General features: G+C 40.6%; 1 long non-coding RNA gene across 1 annotated transcript in view; it reads right to left on the reverse strand.

Moving 5' to 3' along the window:
- Window positions 1-329: 329 nt before the first annotated feature.
- LOC137784388 (uncharacterized) overlaps window positions 330-25,876 on the reverse strand; it is a 33,213-nt gene continuing 7,666 nt past the window's right edge. Inside the window, exons 2-3 of the long non-coding RNA XR_011077402.1 lie at window positions 18,400-18,441; window positions 330-395 (exon numbers count right to left, since the gene is read on the reverse strand). This is a non-coding gene — a long non-coding RNA (uncharacterized lncRNA). The remainder of the gene's footprint in view (window positions 396-18,399; window positions 18,442-25,876) is intronic.

Raw genomic sequence — 25,876 nt, forward strand, 5'->3', positions numbered from 1 at the left:
ACCACTATGTTTAACCTAATTGATTAGGGAAATCATATACAAAAAACATGATTATCATCCAAGCTAATTTGATATTTATATTACACAGCATTGATCTGCAGTATTTTTCAGTAATATAATGGCGTGACTTGACTGTACTGTCTCTTTGTGGCGCACAGACATGCACATTTACCAACGCTGAAAATTAAACTAGTTGTAGTTGCTGGCACATGATTGTCTGCAGTTCAAAGCACTCATCTGTGGTAAAGGCTGTGGCAGAAGGAAAGGCTTAGCTAGGCCACCTTCAGTGGGAGAGGCTGCTGGGATGTCTGTGTAGAACATACCTTTGGCCACGGGTGATCTGATGGGCAGCACAGGCTGATCCAACGGTTTCGTCATACACAACAGAATGCAACCTAAAAGAAAAACAAAAACACATTACACACATACATACGGACCAATACTGCATTGTTTTAAAAGTTTATTACTGACATAGATATTTGGGAGTTAAAAAAAATCTATATTTATTGCTCTTTTTTTCATACAGAAGACAGGAACTAATAATCTTGATTCAAGTCTCTTAAATGTGTTTTTTTTCTTCTTTTTCTGATCGTGATCAAGATACATAATGAGTGGGACATCTCCTCCCCTTCCAGCCCCCACATCTAAAGGTCTGAGATCTGATGGGCGCTCCAGTACAGGCCAAAGGGGGTTGTAAAGAGGAGAACACCATTATTGTACTAGTAAATGTCAGAACAACCCCATCTAATTGTGCCATTACTAATTCATGTTTATTAATGCAGTGATGTATGATGGCTCTACAGACAAGACTGGGCTTGTCTGTGCCTGTCATGTATTGCATATTCTTTGCTGGTGAGGGCTGCAGGGACTGTGTTGGGGACCGGGTGGTGGAAGTGGTGGGTGTGGGGCATATGGTGCATGTGGTGACAGTGCCAAGTGGTGTGTGACTTTAACATGAAGGCAGAGTTGACTGATGGTGCGGGTGTCTCCTGCTGGCCAAGTGCCAAGGCCCCTGGTCCCCAGTGCCCCAGCCTCTCACTACCCCAGAGCCTCTGGGCAAGTACCACAGTTATTGTTTTCACTGCCAAGCAATTAGCGGCACTTAAGATTTATTTAGTCATGCTCTAATGTGTGGTAATTAGCTTGGGGCCCAAACAAGCCCCATCATCCCATCACCTTGTCGCTCACATCAATGCAATGCATCAGCAAGAGACAGTAAGGGAATGTGAGAGAGGAAGCAGGAGGTGCAGAGGATGTGGATCTTGTGGGGGAGGTGGAGCAGAGCTAGAAGGATTACAAGAGCTCCAGACCAGCTCTGTGGATCAGCACTTTTTAAGAGATCTTCAGGGGCCTGTTGGCTGAACGCATAGCAGGAGGAAAGGGCAAATACAGCCCAGTTACACTTTTATAGAATGCTTTGTGGAAAAACACCCCTGACACACACCTCGGTCTGGCAGCTCAGTTTGTCATATGGCCCAGGGGGCTCCGCTGGCCTATCACATGACCAATGTAATGACCTTAAAGGGCAACTTCCTCAACAAGCTCAGGCCACACCCACTGGCTGGACCACTGTTTGGGAAATGCAGTTTGGGTCACTGCATAATGAGTGATGCATTTGGCCCTAAGGCTGGAATTTAAAAAAAGAAACGCTGCAGAAACCAGGCCAAACAGATTATGCAGAAGCTGCCAAGAAGGGTAAAACAAAACAAAAAAATGTCAGCCAAATGCTCGTTTTTCTACTGTTGTTGGTCCATAATGCTTTTTGGGAATTAATAAAACATCTGATATGAATGTGAAGTTATGTCATAAATGTGTTGTAGTTGTCAGTGACACCTTGATTAAGAGACATCTGTTGTGCGGTCAGAGAGTCATTGCTTTATCATTTGTTGGTGTTTAGTGGTTTCAGCAATTTGGATTGCTTTGGTTTTGGTTATGTGGGTATATGCAACCTCTACATTGCGTACACCCAGACCCCAGGCTGTATGGTCAATCTCACATGTCAGCTTTAGTTTGGTCCTCAGTACATTCACAAACCAACGAGCATGAATTAAATATTACAGTCAATGAACAGCAGGCTACCACAGAACCTTGGAGGAAAACAAAACTATTGGTGTAGGTTCCTCTACTCCACCTGAGCAATATCCCCACATCTGCATTGATTCACACATAAAATAAAGGACGATTGCACTTTACGAATACAAATATATGGCGGCCTGAGAATCGAGGAGAATCAATGCAAGGAGTGTTACAGCTTACAGTATCTACTTGAATAAGAAATATTTTTACTTCATAAAAACACTACAATGCAGAGTGTTACAGTGGGAGCTCATGTGAGAGCAGATGAAGGTCAAAGGCAGGTCATGTTCGACAGCATATGCACATCTTATGCACATATATATTCATAAACAAATCCCATCAACCTTTTAATGGGTCGGAGAACATTGTAAAAACTACATAATAAAAACTGCATGTGGAAAACTACAGAGCACCTGCCTCTGATCATTAAAAAAAATTACTGATGCAAGACATCAGAACAGCCTTTTTGTGTTTAGTGTTTGACTGGTAGATAGAGGTACTCTAATTATTGCAGGACTGGGCCTCCTCATGGAACTATCAATGAAAATTGCAAGTCTGCCTGGAAGGGTGGTACTATAAATGAAATATCTCTTTCCATTGTATCTCCGGGGGCAGCGTGATGCTCTGAACCAAACAAAACCTCGCAAGCCAACCTTTGACCTTTTTCATCTCAATATGACTACCATTATCTTGCAGAAAATTAGAATCAGCTTTTGTTCAATATTCGGACAGTCTGTTGGAGGTTACTTCAAGATAGTGCTCAGGATCCATGCAGCTATAACACAGCACCAACACAGAGCAAAGGAGAAACATGTTTCCTAAACCTGTGTGGCTGCATAAGTGCACATGTGCACATATGAGGCTGTGTCAAAGCATTCATGTTGATTGTTCACTGCTGATGTAGTTCGGCATTCACCTAGTAAACATGTCAGTTGCTGTTGGGCCAGCAGGTTTCAGTAAATGCTTTTGTGTTATTATGTGAGTACTAAAATGAAGTTTAATGCACTATTTACAGAAATAATTTTCTGAAGCAACATCAGATTAGACAACGGTCTCCATAGGCAACTGGATCTCTGCTGGATGTCTTATAAACATGAGTAGTGTGAGGGATAATATGGTCCTGGTAACAAAGCCATTAGGGGATGAATGTGAACAGAGCTAATGTAGGACTAAAATGACATGGCAACGTGATGCTGTGTGTGTGCAAACTAGCTGAGTGTCCGTTAGCCTTTTTGCACACTTTCCCACATAGGTAGACACATGGTACACATACGAGTCTCATAATCTTAAAGACGATATATACTGGATATTCTTGGCACTTTTAAGAAAATATTCCATTTTGTTCATGTGCAAGTTGAAGCAATTATGTTGCATTGTAATTCAATAGCTCCAATACAGGAAAAGATCAGTAAAAAGCACAAGGTATATACTGCAAATAGAAAGAATCGTGCATTATTATTATGTTTGAATCAACTTTAAGCTGTTGCATTGAAGCACACATTGATAAGTGTATTACATGAGAAACAATATTTGGGAAACAAAGGTATATTAAACACACTGTAGTGGCCTTCTTTGGATTGTTGTTGTTAAAAACAATTCAAACATTTTCTGTAATTGTCTAGAGCTTTGCTTGATTCAGATTTGACACTGAAATCAAGGGATGAAGTCCCTATTTATTCTAATAATCAGAGCAAAATACAATATAATGACAGCGTCAGAAATCACATCATACCAATTTCTATGATCCTCTAATATTTCGGATATTAGCAGCCCCAGCCATGGCAGAATGAATAATAGCCAATATTTAAATGTAAACTGGGGGTGAAAATACAAGTGACCATGAATTTGTAGTAGTTCTGCAGAAGGACTTGCAAATGTCATAAAACAGCAGGAACTCGTCAGTCCCATCCAACATATGTCAATAGCAGCCCATGCTTCCTAAATAAATGAATATAATAATATTTATGTTATTTTTTCACTTCCAACATATAGTTATTATCTATTATGATGCCTGCATAATGTTACCGAGGGTCACAGGATAGTTCTGCTTTAAATGTTATATTTCCATGATTGGTTCATTCTTTCCATTTCCTGTCCATTGTGTGCCAGCAAACTCCATTGTGTGTGGGTAGGTCCTGCTCGGCCCTCAGAGGGGCCATCCCCTGGGAGCACTGCATCTTTTATTAATCAGGGGCGCTGCGCCACAGCCCCGCTTATCTAATTTAGCAGCGCGCCTCAGATACAACTATGTCGGGCTCGGTGTGGAAAGAAGGGACAGGGGCGGTGTGGGGGTGCAGTTGGGTACAGAAGGGTGGGGGTTGGGGTGCTTCCTTCGGGTTTTCCATATTGTGGGTGATGCAGGGGGGCTGTGAGGGAGGGTAGGTAATGAATTATAAGACACCTCGTCACCAAGTTTTGGGACTGAATCACAATACAGCAAATTACCTTCTGCTGACAAGAAAAAATGAGCGTGGCCCCCATATGAAAAAAATAGGATTGTCAGGAAGAGGTGACACATTGATTGCTTAGTATGCGCATCCAGAGCGCTGGGGTTCAGAGGCATCCTCCCTATATATATGTAGAAGAGGTGCAGCAGTGCACAGCACAGCCATGAGGGGGAATGAGAAATTGAAATGCCATGTTAGATTGGAGTCCTTTCCTCAAGCCATTCTCTCCGGTCTCGCCCATATTAGACCGCCATATACAACCAAATGTGGTGAGTAACCATATGAACCAGCCAACACTAAAGGTAAGACACTTTAGCGATCACTAACATCACAGTGCGCTGGAAGGTATACGAGTATGCATCGTACACATTTACACAGCAAACATAAGGACCTGAAAACACAAACAAAATACAAGAGCATAAACTGGTCTCTAGGTGTTTTATGCTTCTTTTCTGGTTGTCTCTCCTCCCCCTTCTCTCTCATCTGTGTCATAGCTCAGATGAATCAGTGTCACCGGTGTTGAGAGCACTTACTGTCAACCCTGGTGCCCCAGGCTACGGCACTGATGGACACAAACTATAAAATATCAGACCCCTGGGGAGACATCGCTCAAGAACTGCCCCACAGCCCCGAGGGGGTGTGATCTGGTCAGTGTGTATGTGTTTGTATGAGTGTGGTGGGAGAGCGATAGGATATTGTGTTTTTTCTGTGTATCACTTATGATCCTGTAAGTATAGTCTAGTGTGTGCAATCATGTGGACAGTTTCCATACCATTTGCATCCGAACGACTGAAAAAAAGGACGCTGGTGGGTGTATTTTTAATGTCAGTGTATAACTACTTTCTTGTTTATGCATTTTCTGTTAATAGAGGGATAAATAGAAATAATAGAATAAACGTGATTCAGGGCTGTCTGAACTTTATCATTTCTGTATCGTCGTCACAACAATGATCCTCCCCTAATCCTACCGAGCCCCTGAACCAAATTCCATAACTCTGTTTAAGCTCAGCCCCCCTGACAAAAACTACAAGCAGGCAACCGTATGGGAAAAGCGCAAATGAATCAATCAATAAAATCAATGGTTCTGTCTGAGGACATGTCCCGCATCAGCTGAAAAGTGGTATAACCTCCCCCACCTGTTCTAGTCAGGTTCATGGGGGTATGAAGCGTCTGTCTGGTTAGAAATGGAAGAAGGAGAGGACAAAAATTTGAAGGAGAGGAAAAGAATAAGGTTTTCAGCCCTCTGATGAACCTCCACCCCCCCCCAACCCACCCCATCTACCCGATTGGTCACTGGACAGCTATTCTTTTCTTTCAATTCTGCAAGGTCAAGCTTTCTGCTTTCAGTATGTATGTCCTCGCACGTGAGCAAATGCACTTATGTAGAACATAAGGAACGCATCATAGAGTCACACACATATTTATATGAGATTAAACTTCACCAATTTACACATATACACTTGTCTCTTTATATGCCTTTACTAGAACTCCAAATATTGATTATTCATTTAGAGATTCTGCAGTCTATTGCTTGATTCAGATAATAGCAGTGTATTAACAGGGCTCCTTTGAGATTCAAGGACAAAGACATTAAGAGGAAAAAGAAGCAAGGTACAGAACAATGTATTGTTGCCCTTTGGCAATGGGACACAGGCTGACGTTGTGTTCTACTATTATCCACTGTTCTGTTAGTGGAGGTAAATGACTTCTTGAGTGGCAGGGAGGAAGATAGGAATGCAAATAGATACAATCAAAGGAAAATCACATTACTTTTAGTCTTTATTTCTTTGTGTTTTTTGTTTGTCAGCTTAGAGCTATAATGGAAGTCATGATGGCTAACATAGGAACCGCATGATCAAAAACAGTTATTCTTGGTGTCTGGCAAATGACAGGAAAAAACAAAGTTGTCTCTGTTTGATCAAATACATTCAAAGGCAGGTATAGATATTCAACAACCAATCAATAAAAACTGCCATGGGTTTTGTTTATGGACTTTTACTGGCTTGAGCCACACCAATACTCCTTAGGCTACACTTAAATGTAACAGTATCCATGTATTTTGAGCAGAAAGTGCTCCACTTATTATTTGGATAAAACAAATATGTTGTGCTCCTTAACTGTATTCGGATCTAGTTGAGCTCCTGTACAGTTTGGCAGGAAGGGGCATTTTCCGGAAAGAAAAAAATTAAAATATTCAGTTTATGATGTTCAATGTTCGATTCAAAGGGGAAAAAGAGGTCTGCAGACCTGTAACCGTCACTTAAGTTAAGCACTAGTCTGCCAGGCCTCTCGCCACACAGTAAAACTCATCTATAATTTGTGATGAGTGTAATGCCATCTCCACTTCATGATTATGTGATATTCTTCACCTCTGCCATAGCCAATGAGGCCAAGAGCTGGCACTTAATGAGGTGCCTCAGAGTTCAGCTTATAGGGGAAGGAGAAGTGGGAAGATGGGTGTAAGAATGGAGAATGAGAGGAGGACCGAAGGCCTTACGTAAGATGGAGGAACTGATAATCTCAATATTGAGAAATACATTTAATCTTAAACTATGATTTAGCATAGTGGCCTAAACTATTTTAAAATCTGTTCAAATTTAAGACACACCGGATTGCACCGCTCATTCTAACAAGGTCACGACAAAACAGTGAGAGAAAGTCAGTAAGTCCTTGCTCAGAGATCCAGACCCCCAAAACAATTGGAAAGGGAAGCATAGAATCCTGGTCTTGTTGAGGATAATGTCCCCCAAAGAGATCATGAGAGAGCCCTTTAGATTCATTTTCAGTGCAGTGCATTGCTATGCTCTTATGGTTGCTCTAGATGTTATGAATAAGTAAATAACAACATGTTTCCAGTCTTTAATCTCTGAGCGCTGCAATTAGTAAATCTGTAGTTTGTGCTGCCTTTTTTATGCCCTTATTATTGTTATTGAAATGTCACGCTCTTATTTAGCTCAAGGATGAATAATAAATAAGCTATAATTACTGTCTTGAATGAGCCGACGGCTTGGCTGGGTCCATAGTAAAGGGAGGACCCCCCCTCCCTCCCCTCTCATATACTCTCTCCCTTCTTGTCCTTCTTACCCTTATTCTCCCTCTCTCTCTTTAATTGGATCTTGTAATTAGTTTTTCTGATGGATCTGGGAGGTCTGAGGCATCCTCTACAGCGTTCATTAGTGTTCTTGGAGGAGGCTGCAGGTTTTTAAAAGCTCTGCCTACTCCGTCCCTCACATGTCATAACACCAGATATGATTCTGCCCAAAAACAATAAGAGCATCATTTCCAACTAACTCAGGTTTGCCTATATACGACCAAAACAAAGTACGGTGTGTCTTGAGGGAAACATTGAGGCGGTTCCTGTATAAAACACATGGAAAAGCTAGCACGCTTTTTCATCATTAATCTATTTAGGAAAATGTTTCAAGAGGTGTCCGCCAGCTAAGACCATCCAACATGGTGCCTAAAGCCATATGTGATGATGGTGTGCACACTGTGAGATTAAGATTTTCTTATTTCTTTTTAAGAAAGCAAAAAACTATCAGACACATCTAGAGAGAGCATTACTACAGGTAGCAGAGTGATCTCAAATCTGAGGGAAAATGTCCTTTGGCTTACTATTACAAAACTCTTCGAATTATTATTTTAGATGCACATGTACCACACACACACACACACACACACACACACACACACACACACACACACACACACACACACACACACACACAATATTCAGACCTATAATATACACCCCCCGCCCCCGCCCCCCAGCACCCCAACACCGTTTCCCCCTTTTCCTCTCCACCCTCCGCTGGCCAGGCTACACTAGACATCTCTCCCTAATCAGCAGCCTCGTCTCGCTCAGACTGGTTGCCATAGTAATATGCCGGCTGGTCGACATGGCAACCACTCTGAGGTCCACTATTAAATGAAGAAGAGTGCAGGGAGGGATATGGAGAATGGAGTTGGGATGAGAGAGAGAGAGAGAGAGAGAGAGAGAGAGAGAGAGAGAGAGAGAGAGAGAGAGAGAGAGAGAGAGAGAGAGAGAGAGAGAGAGCGAGAGAGGAAGAACAGGAGACACAGCAAGAGACAGAGAGAGATTGTCCGAGATGGGGGAAGGTTATCGGGGGGAAATGGGGGAAAAAAGCATAATGCAAAAGCAAAATGAGTACGAGGAGAGGGAGGAAAAAAAGGAGGGGCAGCTGGAGGGGATCGAGAGCATCAGTAGTGCTGTTTGAGCTACCTATTGCATTGTACGGTATTAAAAGCTTCTGATACGTGTCGCACCAATGCCATTAACCTAATGCATGACGTCATTACCTTAATGCCTTGCACTTATAAATTTATATACATGACAAATGCATGTGCAGCCTGTCCCAATCTAGATAAAGGATCGTAAACTAATGTTGTGTTTTAAGAGCTACTTACAATATTATTGTCAATCCACATCTGACATCCCTAAAAATGATATGAAGAAATTCATATTTATAAAGTATAAAGGTTTTATGGAGCACAGACCCATAATAATGATCAGTGAAGGCATGTGAAACGTACAAAGGGGTCACATTACTACTCCTTTGATCTGATTACCTACGGAACAAAACCAGGAAGCAGCCTGCTTTATCAACAGAAAAGCATTGCCCTTTAAAACATTGTTACTTTTTAGCAGCATTCTGAAGTTGTTCTACCTCCTCTGCCTTGAAAATGTGTGGCGCCTCCCTCTTATTCCACTTAAAATGTCAGATGGGATGGGATATGTAAAATGTGTCTGTAATTCCAAACTAAGCGCAGGCCCGGCCGTTTCTGCAGTCGTTCTGTCATTGTGCCATCACTGATGCACTCTTTCCAAACTGAAGTGAGAATTCACCGGGGCACACATATCTCTGTGTGTCTGCACTGCGATCTACCTCGATCCCTCTTTTCTAACCCCGTCTCCTATCTCCCTAACTCTCTCTTCTCCTTTTTTTGCACCTTACCTATATCTTGGTGTCTCCTGCTAGCACTGTGCTTTTTCCCTCACAGTCCCTCTTCTCTCTCTTTGACTGGATCTCTCTGTCTTGCCTTCCCTGAATGTCTGATTCTTTAATGAATGAAATGCCATTCCATCAAGATGCCACCACAGCAGTGACACAAAATAGCGTTTGTTGCCTTGTGTGTGAAAATCCTTTATGAATTGGAGCCCTCTCTTTTTCCCCGGAGCGTCTTATGAAAGATAGCTAATTGCATGTCCACATTGTGCCGTCAGTCCCTGCTTCCCTAGGGCACCATTCAGAGGCAATTAAAGTGAGCTTAAACAGAGTAAGAAAGTGCGTCATCCTCTTAATGCAATTAAGGAAGTGTGCACACAAACATTCAGTAATACTCTGAAACACAAAACCAAGAACACAGAAAGAAAACTGAGAAAAGAGCACAAGGAAAGGTTGATTTATCAGGGACTGTATGCTCTTGGCTTGGCTTCATCCTATGTGAGAGTATTTATCATCACGTATCAAGTTGGTGTTAAGGTGTTAGTGGGCAAACATGAAAGTCTGAATTAAATAGTGGTTTCCCTCTATATAAATTGAAATTATTGTGTTTTTAGACTGGAAAACAACTGTCTAACTCCTGAACACACAAAAAAATGTTGTGGTGAGAAATAGTTAGATATCATGAATAATATCACTGTGAAGCATACATACAAAAAGATGCACGCTGCCTCTGACTCACAAGCTGAAATGACGGGCCTCTGGTCACAAACAGGTTATTTTCACTGGAATAGTCATGCTCCAACACTTAGGCCCAGGCCTCTGACACACAGTATGTGATTAAAAGCACTAAAGAAGCAGTTCAAATCAAGCAAGGCGTCATTACACTGTGAACTTAAACCCATTTAAGAAGAAGAATAACTGCTCGTTCTAAGGTCCTGTTGCATGTGCAGATTCCTTATTATTTGTGAGTAAGCCACTTGCACCTATCCTTTCCAATTTGGTCGAAAAATGCAATTTGAGTTATCGTGGCAAAGTCTTTTCACAGTGCCTATTTACAGCAAAGGATATCTCGGCACTTGTTTCTCTCACTTTGGTTGGAAGCGTCATCCCCTCAATACTTCCATTAATATTTTGTGGTACCAACCACAGCCAACTTGTGACCAAACAGACTAGAATATGCCCAGTCTATGGGCATATTAAGGCAATACGTTTTTAAATGACAACAGTATTGTGTCACACACTATCCAGACTTCTTCTATAGCTCTCTCATATGCACAATGAGTGCATTGACACACAATTTGCTTGCAGGTCACAAGCAATAGTACGGTACACATAGTACTATATTTTGTTAAACATAAAGGCTCCAGAGTTATTACTAAACTTCTTATTATGTTATAGTATTTAAAAAGTGTTTTTAATTCACTTTTTTCTACATAAAAAACATGGATATAATTAAGAGCAGCGGCATAAAGTACATTGTATTTCATTGGCATGTTGATGCCTTGCCAATTATTGTACTTCTTTTACCTCATACAAGATTCAATAACATATTTTTTGTGCAACAAATTATTATCTTGTTCAACAAAATATAGGCTTCAAGGGTAATCTTGTATTCTATGAATTCTATAGGTATACCTCTCACTACATTTCCAATAACTGAACCAACAACTGAATATCTGTCTTCTTATCTGTAATCCTTTTTATCACTGTTTTGGTGAGAGTTGTCTAGTTTTTGCTGTGGAGATGTTCACATTCTTTCAAATGGGACTATATGGCACTTGTTTTGTGGTGCTAAAAAAACAAACTCTTTTCACAAGTTGTGAAATCCACAGATGTTGTTATTAACAGTTTCATTACATTTTTGGGGTGAACTGTCCCTTTAATACTTAAATACCTTTTGCTCTCACATTAAAACGCCAGAAGGACCCAGCAAGGAAAAAAGAGCAGTACTGCCCTCCTATATTGACAAAATTAGCCCACCCTGTGTTGTGCATTGTGTCCGTTCTATTGATTTATTGATTGATCAATGAATTGATTCCTTTTTGAGATAAAGAAACATGTCAAAGTTAAAACACTTAATTCCAACATGGTCTGAGGATGTCAAAATACAAAGAAAACACAAGTAGGGAAAAGCCGTTGTCCATAAAAACTAAACAAACACGAAACTGAAATCCCAAAACACATCACCACAATTTAAGAGAAAATACAGATATGTGTTGTACAGTTAAAGAAGAAGGCTAGACTGTGGCCTGTGTGCCCTCGGGTGCAGTTGCTCTCGATGGCAGAAGGGGCATGCTGTCCGTATGTCTGTGCAGTACATGGCGGGACACAAAGGCAGAAACTGTGACCCTAAGGGTGCTCACGGCTCTCTTTAATTAGTGTCCAGCAGTGCCTCCCAAAACACACAATCCTCCTCATGCAATTAAAAACTGGCCAATTTATTAAATTCAAGAGTTTCTTTCCACTAGTGTGACCCCGATTGTGCCTTTGCCTCCCAAATCCCCACACTCACTGACCTCTTCTCTGTACTGAGCTATGTTTCATTTAAATCCTTTCTGCAATTACTAAAGAGAAATCTATTCTATGATGTCTTTTGAGCAAATAGTTAATTACTGCTGAGTTGTTGATTGATCTGCTTAAGAGGGCTGAACTATACAGGGAAAAAGAGGAAGAAGAGGAATAAAATGACTTCATCTTGAACAGTATATACTGTATGTCAATAACATATATTATGTACTAAATAACAATCAAGGAAGCGTTTGTATTGTTATAAACTTGGTAGGTGCCAACCTTAGTGGTTATTTCTAGCAGGTAATTTGGATAAACCAGATTATAATTATTCCAAGACTGATGGAGAAGCACAACTCAACATTTTTTTTTCACACTGCAGTTTGCTTAAGGCTACACTCAAGACCTTTTGTAGTCTTATACAATCTGGGCTTTTAGCCCCAAGGCATCCTGAAAAGAGCTGAATCTGAATTCACCTCAATCCTACTGCCAGCCCAATGATAACACTGTTTGGTGTGCAAAATTATTCTATAATTTAGCTTGAACATAGCAGAGTAACTACTTAAACACAAGAAGGGTAGACAATCTCCTGCTGAAAAAATGCTCGGAATAAATGGGGAATGTATTTGTATGTATAATTGCTGTAATTGGATATATGCGCTTACCTCTACAGTGGTACATGTTATTACAGAATGCAACAAAAAAAAAAAATACATTAAATGACAAAATGTCACTATTTACAACTCTGTATGAAATTTAAACATTGCAATATAATCATTGAGAATCTAAAATTAAGTTCAAAATTGAGATCAAAATTAGACTCCAAACAACCTTAAATGTAATTACATTTAATTCAAAATAAATGCCTTTCATATTCTATGAAATGGTAAACCCTATATGACATACAGTACGACTAGAAAAATGCTAAAATTGCATTTAAACCCAGGCCAAAATGTGTGGAAAGACTTCTGGGAATCTCTTGTTAAAAGTGCGGTGGCTTACTTGTTTTAGCTGGTTTCCAAAATTATGCCACAACACTCCTAACTGGAAGTGGACAGCAAGCAAGCAGACATACATGCAAACTATTCATAGCGGCCTCACAATGAACTACTTGACTGCAAAGGGGGCTTTGCTACCACTGATATTCAGCCAGCACAGTCACCATCCCAATGTATTCTGCTACCAAATGTAAAGTCCAACTGCCCTCCAAATCCCTCCCAATTATAAAAGGTCCTTGAGTTGCTGTTTTGCCCCCCTCTCCAGCTCCTGTCTGATTACTGAGTGTGGGGCGAGCTGTGCAAGCAATCAGCCGCAAAGCGCAGAGGACCAAGAGAACTGGGGGAAAAATCAAATCCAAAACACTGCAAAAAATAAACTTAAGGGGAACTTCTGGACCGCAATTACAGGCCATCCAGCCAGGCCTCTGCTCCAGCAGTCAAGAGCTGCCGTGATTTCCGACAGAAAAGGTTATTAGTTTTTATTGGAGGAAATAGATGCTGGGTGGCTTTAAATGGCACAGTAATGTGGGGGGGCTGGAGGGAGGCCTCCTGACCCAGGTCTCCCAAGGGTCCCATTGCGCTGCCGGAGGGACACACAGAAGCCATCACACACCCCTTCCCCCAGCTCTCATGCCCTACAGCTCCTGCTTGAACTCCCAGGGAGAGCCCTGGTCTTCGGCCTTGAACTCAACCTGGAAACCCACTTCTTCTTTTTTCTGCATCCTTTTAAACATATAGCATCGCTGCGGAGGAGGTTTCTACAGCATCACAATTTCTTCTATCCTAACTTTACAGGTGACAACATCTGTAAAAACATGGTTTTATTAATTTTTTTAACCTCGCTTGGGTTTGTAGCTATTTCACATCATTTTCTTTGAAAGAAATGTATTTATTATCATTATCAGTTTTGAAATATCCATCCAGTCAAGATCCAAATATCCATATCCAAATATCCATGTAAAACCAAAATTAATTGTTGAAATGAGAGCCTATATTATATTGCCACTACATTTTTAAGCTGTGTTTATGTTTTTGCACACACACAAACACGCATGCCGATACCTTCAACATATCAGTGGCCCAAGTGAAAACATTATCAATGAGCGTGGCGTCTGCCTGTTTGCTTGGCTCGGTGTAATGACTGCCTGCAGATTTCCTGTCACGAGCAAGCAAGTCTGCGGCTCCAGAAGGAAAAGAGAAGTATGCAACCATATTTGCCTTTGTGCTGGGCTGCCAGGGTGTGTACTCTGCTGTGTGTGACGTTATTTCAGAATGTGTAAGCTATGATCTGCCTGCACCAGATGAAGTGCTCTCCACAGGCATCGGTGTGTCAGTGTCCAGTAATAGGCAGTAATCAGACAGAGGGAATATACAGAAAGGTTTTTAATGGCTTGACTATTATTCCATGTATATGATGCAACATCTCAGTCTTAGATGTGTAGAATGCAATTACTTTGATTATTAGTGTCAAAATATGTCACTGTATGTCAAAGTAGATAATATGGTAATGCTATCTTTTGTGACTGGCTGCGCGCATGTGTGTTTGTCTTCATTGTGCTTGCTGTCCATACTCTCCTCTACTAATCTGTATTCAGGGCAGGTAGGCTCCAGCACGGACCCACAGCTCAGTAACTAATGGAGGGGCTGATGGGAGCCTGATGACGACCACAGGGCCGTTTGTACACACACACACACGCACGCACGAACGCATGCACGCACGCACACACACACACACACACACACACACACACACACACACACACACACACACACAGGGCACACATACACCAACACAGTGCACATATACAAACACTATGGTCATTTCCAGCCACATCTGCACCCAGTATGCAGCTGGTAGCCAGGTAAGTTAATTACATTGACCATTTAATATTGGTTATTCTTTTCTTTAGTGCGCAAGGGATGCAATTTGATGAATTCTATCATCTCTCTGAGTAAGCGAGTAACAATTACAAAGCAAGGCATCATCCTCTCCTGCTTCTGTTGATTTTGCTGCTGCTGTTGTTGCTGCTACTGCTTAGATTCCTGCCTTTAATTGCCTACACTGCAAACTGTTCCAGCGAACCACTGCCCCTCTAAGTTGATTGCCAGGAAGTGCAGGGAATTAGAAAAATGAATGTCACAGCGGGGCCAGCGAAATAGAGGGGCACAAACATAAACTAGTACAACGTGTGTGTTTGATCGGTTACCTGAAACTAGGCTTTTACAAGTGAATATATTTTGTTTTGCACACTATTCCGCATTGGAATTAAATCACAACATATTAGTCACATTACCTAACATAGATATGGTTATAAGTAGTCAAAGCTCTGTGTTTCACTAGAACAACAAAGAGGCACAGGTCATTCAAAGTCAAACATGTTTCTTCAGACATCCCTCTAAAACTACACTGCTTTCTTTCATGTATCAGCAAACCTGTTCCCCTCCACTTTTCTCCTGCCCTCTCATTTTCCCTGATCCAAACTGTGGATCTCATCTGGTCAACTTTTCTTTTCTCTTCCTATCTTTCCTTTTCCTCCTCTTCCTTTGCTGAGCGAGGGCCAAAGAACTGACAGCCAGTGACCTAGGGGCCTCCGAGGCTCCCAGGGAGAAAGGTAATGGGCCCAACCCCGGAACGCACTCTCACTCTCGGCACACATGGGGCTGCCGGCAGCTTTGATCCAGTAGCCCCTGCTTGGGTCTCCTGACGCCTGGTGAGGAAATTCATAGGAACAACTGGAAGAGGCCTGTGTTTATTCAGCTCCTTTAATGAGTAGGGAGACGGATTATCGGGGGCCTAGATCTCCCAAAAAAACACAAGGAAAGAAAACTGCTGCTCCTTCCAGATGTTGCTCTTTCACCGGTCACTCCAAAAGAATCCGAGAGAGAGAGAGAGAGAGAGAGAGAGAGAGAGAGAGAGAGAGAGAGAGAGAGAGAGAGAGAGAGAGAGAGACAGAGAGAGAGAGAGAGAGAGAGAGAGAGAGAGAGAGAGAGAGAGAGAGAGAGAGAGAGAGAGAGTAGTGGTGGACATAGAGATTTTCTCGTGTTTTCTCTGTTCTTCTGTCTGACCAGATGTGAGAGCTGGCCAACCCTCTCTGGGTGAGCCCAGAGGAGAGCAGCCGCCCAGGCGCAGTGGGGAAAGCTGGGGGCTCTGAGAGGGAGCTTGCAGACATGTGTTATTTTTTGGTGGTGGAGGGGGGGGTCAGATGGTGTAGGTTACCAAATCTCTCAGGCGTAAGCTTTTCTTAAAGCAATTTGTGCTGTCTTAAGGAGAAAAAAAGCTATATCCTGAGCCTGTCATAAAACTTCTAATGTGTTATTTTTATATATTTTTTTTACGCATAGCTTCGTTGTAATCCTCATTAGCATAGTGTAGCAAGTGACGCAAAAGCAGACATATGAAGCCTGTCCGTCCCAGAAATTGAAACAGAGGCCCAATTCACACATAGCCCAGCATATAACTACAGGTGGTGGAAAGACAACGCGAGGTCTACCTGCAGACACAAAGAACAATTGGGCTGTGTGTCAGGTCCTTGACCCTTTTGCCAGAAGACTGACCAGATCAATATGTCTCTCTATTGTCAAACCATTTAGGGGAGGATTAGGGGTCAGCGACTGGTCACAGATCCTCACACACAGAGGGCAAAGGTCAGTCTGCGGTACACATTTACATGTGATTTCCACATCAGATCTTGTTGTCACTATCAAGTGGTGAAACAGCTTTGAAGTGTATTCATATCTGGCCCAAGCTCATCCCAACCCTCATGTTTTGTCTGTACGTTAAATTTGAATATCAACTTGTTATGATTTAAAAAACCAAACTGTCCCCACCTTTGTCATCTGAGCTGCTAACCCAGGTCAAGGTCAGGGCAGAGGCAGTGACTGGTTGAGGCAGAGGTGTCCAGTGTGTGTATGTGTGTGTGTGTGTGTGTGTGTGTGTGTGTGTGTGTGTGTGTGTGTGTGTGTGTGTGTGTGTGTGTGTGTGTGTGTGTGTGCATGTGCAGGAAGGCTGATGAGAAGCTTCACAAAAAAAACTGTATGCAGTCAGGAAGAAGCTGATGATTAAATTACTCTGTAATGTTGATTCAGATTTATTTTCATATACATATCCACAAAGAATCACTGTGTGTTTGTGTGTGTGTGTGTGTGTGTGTGTGTGTGTGTGAGTGTGTGTGTGTGTGTATGTGTGTGTGTATGTGTGTGTGTGTGTGTGTGTGTGTGTGTGTGTGTGTGTGTGTGTGTGTGTGTGTGTGTGTGTGTGTGTGCATGTACTTGCAATGAGTGTACTTCACAGCTAGAAAATTACACTTGAGTAGATTATTGAACGAAAATAAAAACCATTCCACTAGTGTTGATTAGTACATCTACTCAGTATAGACAGCTAATTAGAAAGGATTGCTTTAATTGTCAGTTATATTAAACCGTCATAAATTAATCTCACAAGAACGACTTGAATGTAAATAATTAGCAGCTTACTATAAGTCCAGTCCAGCTTGGACATTTAAAATGCTGAATGTGTATCTAAGATGTCAATAAACAAGACTGCAGTAAGATATTACAATTTAATGAACTGTTGCCGCTCATCCAGTGAGGTCAAACTGCTTGCTTGATGTGATGTCTTATTTTCTTCTCGAAGTAAAATTATATTTTAAGATACACATGTTTAAAATGTATCATACATATGTTTTTGTATTAGTATTAGGTACAGGCAAAAAGCTATATAGCATTGAATTTGTTTTAGGACTGCTATACAATAGACTTATGTACCACTTTCTTTATATGTTAAAGGTCATTTGTGTTTCTAAAAAGACTTTTAAAAAAAAGGTTTATATACAAATATAATTTTCTTAATATCATTAGGCAAAGTAATTACATTTTGAATGGAATTATAAGCTTTTTGTAAAGTGTTACCACTGGAAGTCTGAGAAAACAATTAAAATCAAGAAAAAAATAAATCATACCTCTGTTTATTATGAAATATCACCATTTTTAATCATTCTACAGAAATTAAGACAATGCTATTAGATTTGCTTTGGAGAAAATCAAAACAGACATGATGTGTTTCAAGCTGTGAATTATTCCGTCTAAGGACAAGGTTCAATACAAAAATATTACTCAAAAGAATATTGACAAGGCCTTTTTTATTTTATAGTAATAGGGTGCTGTATGGTTTAGAAATGATGGGATGTGTGCATGTAATGGATATATCAGTAAAGAATATCTGCACATAGGTTCTCATATTTTAAACTCTAACCCTATAGAGAATTTTTTTTCTCCAGGTAAGTTCTCAAGAGTTTGTTTAAATTTATAAAATACAAACTTTCCTCAAAGAAAGTCTTGACCCTAAAGTCACATACATGTAGTGAAACTGAAATGAGGAAAAATAAGTTTCAAGGAAACACTTACCAACTGTGAACCGTGAAGCAGAGGAAAGCGTCCCTCACAGTCCTACAAAACACAAGAGGAATGCATCATTGTCCACAGTCTTTGGTCACACTGTACATCTTCCAAACAAGTGTCTCTAAGAAAACCAAGTGAACCACATGCCTCACTGTTCATGTTGGTTTATTGCAATTAAAATTCATAACCTTTTGCCACCATCCTTCTTTTGGACCAATAATATTTGCCCCAAGGCTGTACTAAGCTTGCAACAAGATCTTATCTATGAATGGATAAAACCTGAATAATCTAGCAAATCATAGACTGCCATTATCATCATCTTATTGTTATTTTGTACTCATTTCTGTCTACAGGCTCTGTGCTGTTTGTTATAAAGTCATATTAAAACCTGAGGATAAGAAAAGGACACTGTACAGACATATTATGCAGAAAACACATAAAAGCATTGCACGTAAATCAAAAACGACTCCATTTTTGTACATATATTACATTCTAATGTCATTCAAAACATTTTCATACAGCAGCTCAGACAAAACAGATAGACTTCAGATTGTTCCTCAGTCATCCACAATTGTAAGCTTCTTCTTCCAAACATTAGAGTCATTGCAACTCATGCAAGGCTCACACAGTTTATACTGCCCACTGTCAAAAGCATCCATTTCCCCTCAACTACTATATACTATGCATTTGTAACATACATTAATTTGCTTGTTTATCTTATTGTGTGTATATGTGTGAGAATGATACATGCCCCATTGTCACAAATAAATACATTTCTAATACCATATCATGAAGCTCAAATTGATTTTAATTTTGAGAGGCAAAACCTCAACCTTGAAACTAATATCCTTTCTCATTTCAATAATTATGAAATTATTTATGACAGCAGTGCAGATTCTTTACCGAACGAAAGACTAGAGTTTAATTTTGGTGAATAAGCCAAAGCTTAGAGAGCATAGTTGCTTGCTTCACAGTAGAAAAGTTGTGCCTCAAGATGCCATGAATAAAAGACAAACAGACAAATGAATTTATTAATGAAGAAAATATACACATCTACACACAACATACTGGGTTTACTATAACTGGAACAAATTAATCCACAGTGTTCCCTGTAGTGCTGACATTTAAACTTCATTTTGAATTATATTAGAATGATTAATTCTGAGCTAAAACCAACACTTGGCTGTTTCTCTGTACAGTATGGTAAGATGAAGCTATAGCCTCAATCAGCCTTTAACCCCTGCCCTTAGACAAGGTAAAGGCATCCATTCCCCTGACTCTAGGTCAGTGAGTAAGCTTGTATTTTTGGATGGCTGCTGAGGATTGTGTATGCACTTTAATAAGCGGGCTGCAGGTCAGGCAGATTTATAGGCCCGGGGTAGGGTGAAGGGACCGGACTCCCTTGGCCTCCAGCTTCCCTCCGCGCCATTACGCCAGAGTGAGATATAGTGGGATATTGATCCCAATGCCACTTCATTTTGCAATAACTATTACACGATTTTCTCCGAGGCTGCGCGTGCCTGCTGATTTATGCTGTCTTGCTATTTACATTAGCAATAAGTGTTTTTCTATACCAACTGAGGAGGGTCTTACAGCCACACAAATTGACATGTGAACATTCACATTCCATACCATACTTGTCTTTTGCTGCCTTTGATGCCTTTTCACAGTAGCAGGGGTGCTTAACACACCGCCGCCTGCTAGGTGAGTAATGGACGATAAACATATTGAAGAATACATCCCAGCTTTCATTACAGTCAGTGCAACTGACCTTGAGGCAATGTTATTCTCCTATATCATATCTTATTTAAAAAACCTGCTTGATCACATCCAGGCTATAGAACACTATTATATTATACATGTAGATATTTTTTGATGAATTGTTTCATTCCCACTTGCTGGTTGGAGTGGTGTACAGTCAGCAAATAGAAAGCAATCAAAATAGAGATGACTGCTGCATCTGTGTAGAGAAACAAAATCATAATTTGTGTCATATAGCATAGTGTGTTTACATGTAGATATTCAATCTATTCATCACATGAAATAGATATATACTGCATCCACCGTCACACTGTGTAGCAAATAAAACTGAAATGAGAGCTGAAATTCAGATGGGGACACTACCATCCGCGGTGTGCTACTGTGTGCAAATATGTTGTTGCCAAAACAAATTTAATTGAATGTTTGAAATTTGCAAATTATATCACGTGAAAGAAATTGTTGCCATGATCAGGATAATTGGGATAAGCAGCCTGAGCCTGCCCCATCACCACTCCAGAGCTGGATCTTTGCCAAAGTGGCTTCCCTTGCATTGCCAGGGTGGTGCTGAGTGTTTGTTTACACACAGAGGAAAGCTGTATCAATGGAGTAGGAGACATGAATGGGGAGGAAGGGTGGTAGACAGACCCCGTTAGTGCTGACATTCCCACAGGCGGCCCCCACAGGGGGCACCGCGCCTCAGATACCGTCACTGCTACAATGTGCCACAACAGAAAACAAAAGGACTAATGACCCTTAATTGCTCTGGAGCCGTTTAGAATCAGATGAGTGTCGCCTAAACTGCAGTATGTAAATCAATTCCCCCTCCTCTTACCTCTTCCCGGTCTACCCCCTAAGCTCTCTCCCCTGGCACAATCAAGTCTTTTTCTCATAAGGGGGCGGGTAGTTTAGCAGGCTCGCTGCCAAGTGAGGGGAGCTGGCAAGCGTGGTAATGTGCGGACACTTGTTGCTACAATGCCTGCCTGTTACGCCGGCACATGATAGAAACAGGGCGGCTGAGAGGCGTGTGTGGGGAGCAGATGGGCATACTATAGCCTCCACGTGCTTCCAAATTAAACATGGTAATAGAAAAGAAGTGTGCTCGGCTCTCAGCTTTCAAAGCTGCAGGCACTGCGCGCATGTCCCATTCTTAATAGGCCCATTCATATGCAACACAAAGTTTGATTGTAGACAAATGCCCTATTAGGGAGGAAGGGGTTGGTAAGTGAATTCAAGTCTGTGTGTGTGTGTGTGCATGTTTCTGTGCCGTTGCTTGTGCTTGTTTGCGTGAGTGTTTGCATGTCTTTGAAAGTGACAGGGTTTGCTTTGTGAATGCTTAAAGGGATTGTGTTTGGAGGTTGTTTAGTTTGTTTTCAATGGACATTTTTATTTGTCCCAATTTAGTTTTATGGTGATCATGCTGTTAGTTAGAATATTCAGAATTGTGATAATGAAAAAAAGAGTAAAACCAGAAAAATAATTAGAATATTTTAAGATTATAAGAATTTTATAAGAAGACAGAAGCATTTTACATATTCTAGCAAAACATGTTCATAGTAATTAAACAGACAGTAACACTGAATAATATCAACAGCTGAGTTCAATGTTGTCTACTGGACTGAACCTCAGACAAAGCAGGTGTCTGAAGCCTGTGACCAGGTGAGCTGCTTCCACCATTCCCTTTAACACCGAGCCTGAATGCATTATCTGCATGCTTTCCTGCTGTACGGAGTCTCCGGTGATTTAAAGACAGCAACAAACCTGTCCCATTTTCAGAATGACATTATTGATAGACTGTCACTTCAGAATGTAGGTAACTGCTAATGGTTATTTTATGGTGCATATGTCAAATCTGATGTGTAATTTTTTTCTCGTCCCCGTCTCTTACCCTACCTTTCTGTTTTATTTGAGTCTAATGATTGCCTCAAAATCTTTGTCCCACTTTTATTAGGACAAACAGGACTCTCTCATTGTGTAATAATAACATTAACAAAATTGACCTTTCAGGAAAGTGACCTGCCACGCACCTCGACTAAAATAAGCTCTTTATGCGCTTGAATTTTTTTGTGATTGTAAAACATTATTATTCTGATTATTGTTTGTATTGTATGAGCAAATAGTGGCACAATAGTCGAAGCATTCTGCAGGGAATAAAATAAATACTGATTCCTCTTGTCCACTGTGTACACAGCTGAAGAAAAAAGAAGAAAAAAATGCATTGCAGCTGAATCAGGGTAATCAAACATTGATAAAGCATGTATTTACTTTCAATGTCCTTTTGAAAAACAAATGAAAAACATATATGCTGTTTTTTTTTTTTAAAGCCAGCACTCCAAACAGACCACCACCTCTTCTCCTTCACCTCTCCACTCTTTACCCACTCCAGTGTTTTCTGCCTGTGAACCTGTGTCCCCTCTTGTCATGGATTAGCCTCCATACTAGCGTGAACAAAGACTCAGTCGGCATGTGTTGATGTGTTCGTCCATGTGTCGTGTGAAGAGGGAACGTGTCTCCCACTTATGTCCGGATCTTAGAGGACCCCAATTTGTTAGGCATTAATCAGAACACCTGCTCAGAGAGCTCCCCGTGTTAGAGGCTCACTATGCGTCCCAATGCTTTCTGGCTGGGCGGCTTTCTGTTTTACCACTTGAGTCATCAGTGTTGTTTTAAATCAATGTAACGATTGTGCCGGACTCGGAGACTGATTATATGCAAATGTTACACGAATGGGGAAACGAGTAGTAAGCAACATACAGAGAAAGAAGACAAGCGAGGTGGTGGAGGGGGGGGGGGGGGGGGGCATGAAAGAGTAATAAGTAATAATAAGTCATCAAGCGGAGTTGCAGCAGGTGGCTGTTAACAAAAGACAGAAAAAAAGCTAAATTTTGCACTTCACGATAACAATGACACTATTCTGCTCCTTGCTGGAGGACAAGACATGCACAAGAACAATGTTTGAGTAAAAAAAAGAGTAAGACAGGACAAGGAAGACTTGGTCAGAGAGCAGTCATGAAAGAAAGGGAATACAAGAAAGAGATAGCGGAGGAAACAAATGAATGAATTCATGGGGCACCAAATGAAAAGAAAGATGGAGGGGAGAGGAGTGAAAGAAGGGGGTTGGAGTCATCAGCGGAAGATTTTTATTGTCCGGACACAGGAGATGCACACAAAAGCACTGGGAAGATTCAATTAAGTATCATATGCAGTGACCTTATTGCCATGGTTACGGAACAGTGGAAAATATTAATCAAGCCTGCACTTGCAAACGGGAGAACGAAGGTGGACGGAGGCAAGACAGCAGCGAGAAAGACAGAGTGGTCGCAGAGGAAAAGAGGATAATGGCACAGCCCCTATATGTGGTTGTGTGTGCATGTGTGATTTTATGTGTGTTTTACAGAATACAATTGCAAACGCCCATGAGTGTTCCCACCAAGCTTTGCACATCTCGATGGGGACATTGAACATGGCATTTTTTCAGTGGATTTTCAACTCCAAAAACATGTTTTTTTAAATAAAAAAAATAATGCCACCATGCTTCCACCAAAACTCATCTGGCTCACATTTGCAAATGTCACAAACGTGGAAGAAGCACAATTCAGATCTCATTTCATACAGAGGTGAACTCACTTTCCAGCTCAAAAAGATATGTTTTCGCTCCCTCCCTGTATTTCAGTTTGACTATCATGCGGCCAAATGTATGTTGATGCCTCTTAGTGAGGAAAAATACATCTATAATCCATCACACAAGAGTGAATTAATTAATAACAAAACTCCAACAAATGTTTGGCACATGAAAATCAAATGTTTTCATCCATCAATGTGTTTTTCTTTCCGTGCAATGGTACACTTGCACATGGTTGTAAATAAATCCTCTATAAACCAGCGCTTGCATATTGTTACAGACTGACAAATGATGACGATCGTTTTCAATCATATTCCATTATGATGTTCCTCTCAGTCACATTTCCCTGCACACTGCGGAAGGGGAAAGTTGAAGATTGTTCTGTTTGATGAAGCTGTAGAGTGTTTGCTCGCTGTCTGTAGGGACTGTCTTGAAAACAATCTATCTGAAACTCCCCCGCTGAGCGAAATGTTAAATAAACAAAGGCAGGGATAAACAAAATCCCTCCATTTCAATGTCACTGAGAAGAAAGCTAACATTTTAATGCTGCAATTGTGAAAATGAGGTGGCAGCCATAACGCGATCATCATTTAAACTTTGGACGCTGAAATAGTTTTTCTTAAAATAGTTCATTATAAGCCAGTGGCTAATATCAACCATGAGGTGGAACTTTTTTCTTTCTTTTTGTATTATCCTATTGTGTACTAGTTCTGTTTTTAAAAACTGCAGTAAGAGAGAAGGAAAATGCTCCAAAGTGAATTTAATAAAAGTTGTAATGCACCTTTAAATTTGATACTAATATACCTATTGCAAATATTTCTATAGTAATTATGTTACTATATATGAAGAAACGTATGTACTGTATAACAATAAGTAACTTGTTCAAGTTCTCGGTCATCGTGGAGTACCCGCTGGTACTGTACCACGTCAGTATTCAGTATTATGTGGACTTAGCTCAGCTTTATCTCTACATTGATATAATGCAATTAGACAGTCAATACTTGACAATAAACCAACAACTACAACAGATATATGTAAAGACAAATGAACAAGACAGCTATGGAAGGAAATTTAAAATATTTGATTGAACCAGGACACAAAATCACTGAATATACATTTGTTAAAAAAAATGACCCATCCATGTTAATTGCACTTTTTTATTGTTGAATTACTTGATTTATGATAAATCGATTATCACAATTGATGTGAATTGATTTGTCATTGTACTACTCTAACTGCTGTAAAACATCTGCTTCGCTCTGTATCTCTGAAGAGTTCTCTCTCTCTCTCTCTTAAAGAGTTTGAAGTTTTAGCATGTACTTTCTAAACTTTGATGAAAAACTTAACATAACACAACTTTGATAGGATAAGTTTTTTAAGAAGTTGGCGCAACATGGTTCTTTAACAAGTGATTTGAATTGTGACAGGCAGTGGTCATGCAGGAAATCAGCCAATAAAGTTGTAACTGAGTGATTAGACTTTAACATTGGTTCCATCCCTGGCCTAATCTAATCCTAAACTCTAATGTCTAAAATTCCAGTACCCATCCCTGTGGCAGAGCCTGGACGGACCTATAGATGAGACACAGACGGAGGTGTACCAGCAGAGAGGCCTGAACACAGTGGCCGTTAAAGTGCCTGATTGTGACCATGACCACTTCCAGAAACTATTTAATTCCACAGCTTCGGTCATCTCCAGCTGATCTAGCCCTCCAAGGTCATTAACTGTGCCAGAGAAGGTCACATGATTAATGAGTGACAGATCGTCTGGTGCAATAACGTGTATAAACGTGGCCCATTAATTAGACAAGGGGCCAGAGAGAATGAATGGCCAGGGACAGCTTGGCCCCCTCACAACCCCGTCCTTCCCAGACACCATTTTTCATTTTCATCTGCACAAACAGACACATATAACCACTCATAATATTCCCCAAATACCATGTATTCTCTGACAAAAAAAACACATTAACTTTACCAATATGTTCAACATGTCTAATATATCAACAATGTACAGCACATTATAATATACTATAAACCAAACACTTATTATTAAAAAGCAAAAGACTTTCTGAATCTAAATGGTTGATGTTCAGTGTGACTATAT

The sequence above is a fragment of the Clinocottus analis genome, unplaced genomic scaffold, assembly GCF_023055335.1.
Source record: "Clinocottus analis isolate CAN_PGR_092001 unplaced genomic scaffold, fCliAna1.0.p SCAF_1, whole genome shotgun sequence".
In the NCBI taxonomy this organism is placed as follows: domain Eukaryota; kingdom Metazoa; phylum Chordata; class Actinopteri; order Perciformes; family Cottidae; genus Clinocottus; species Clinocottus analis.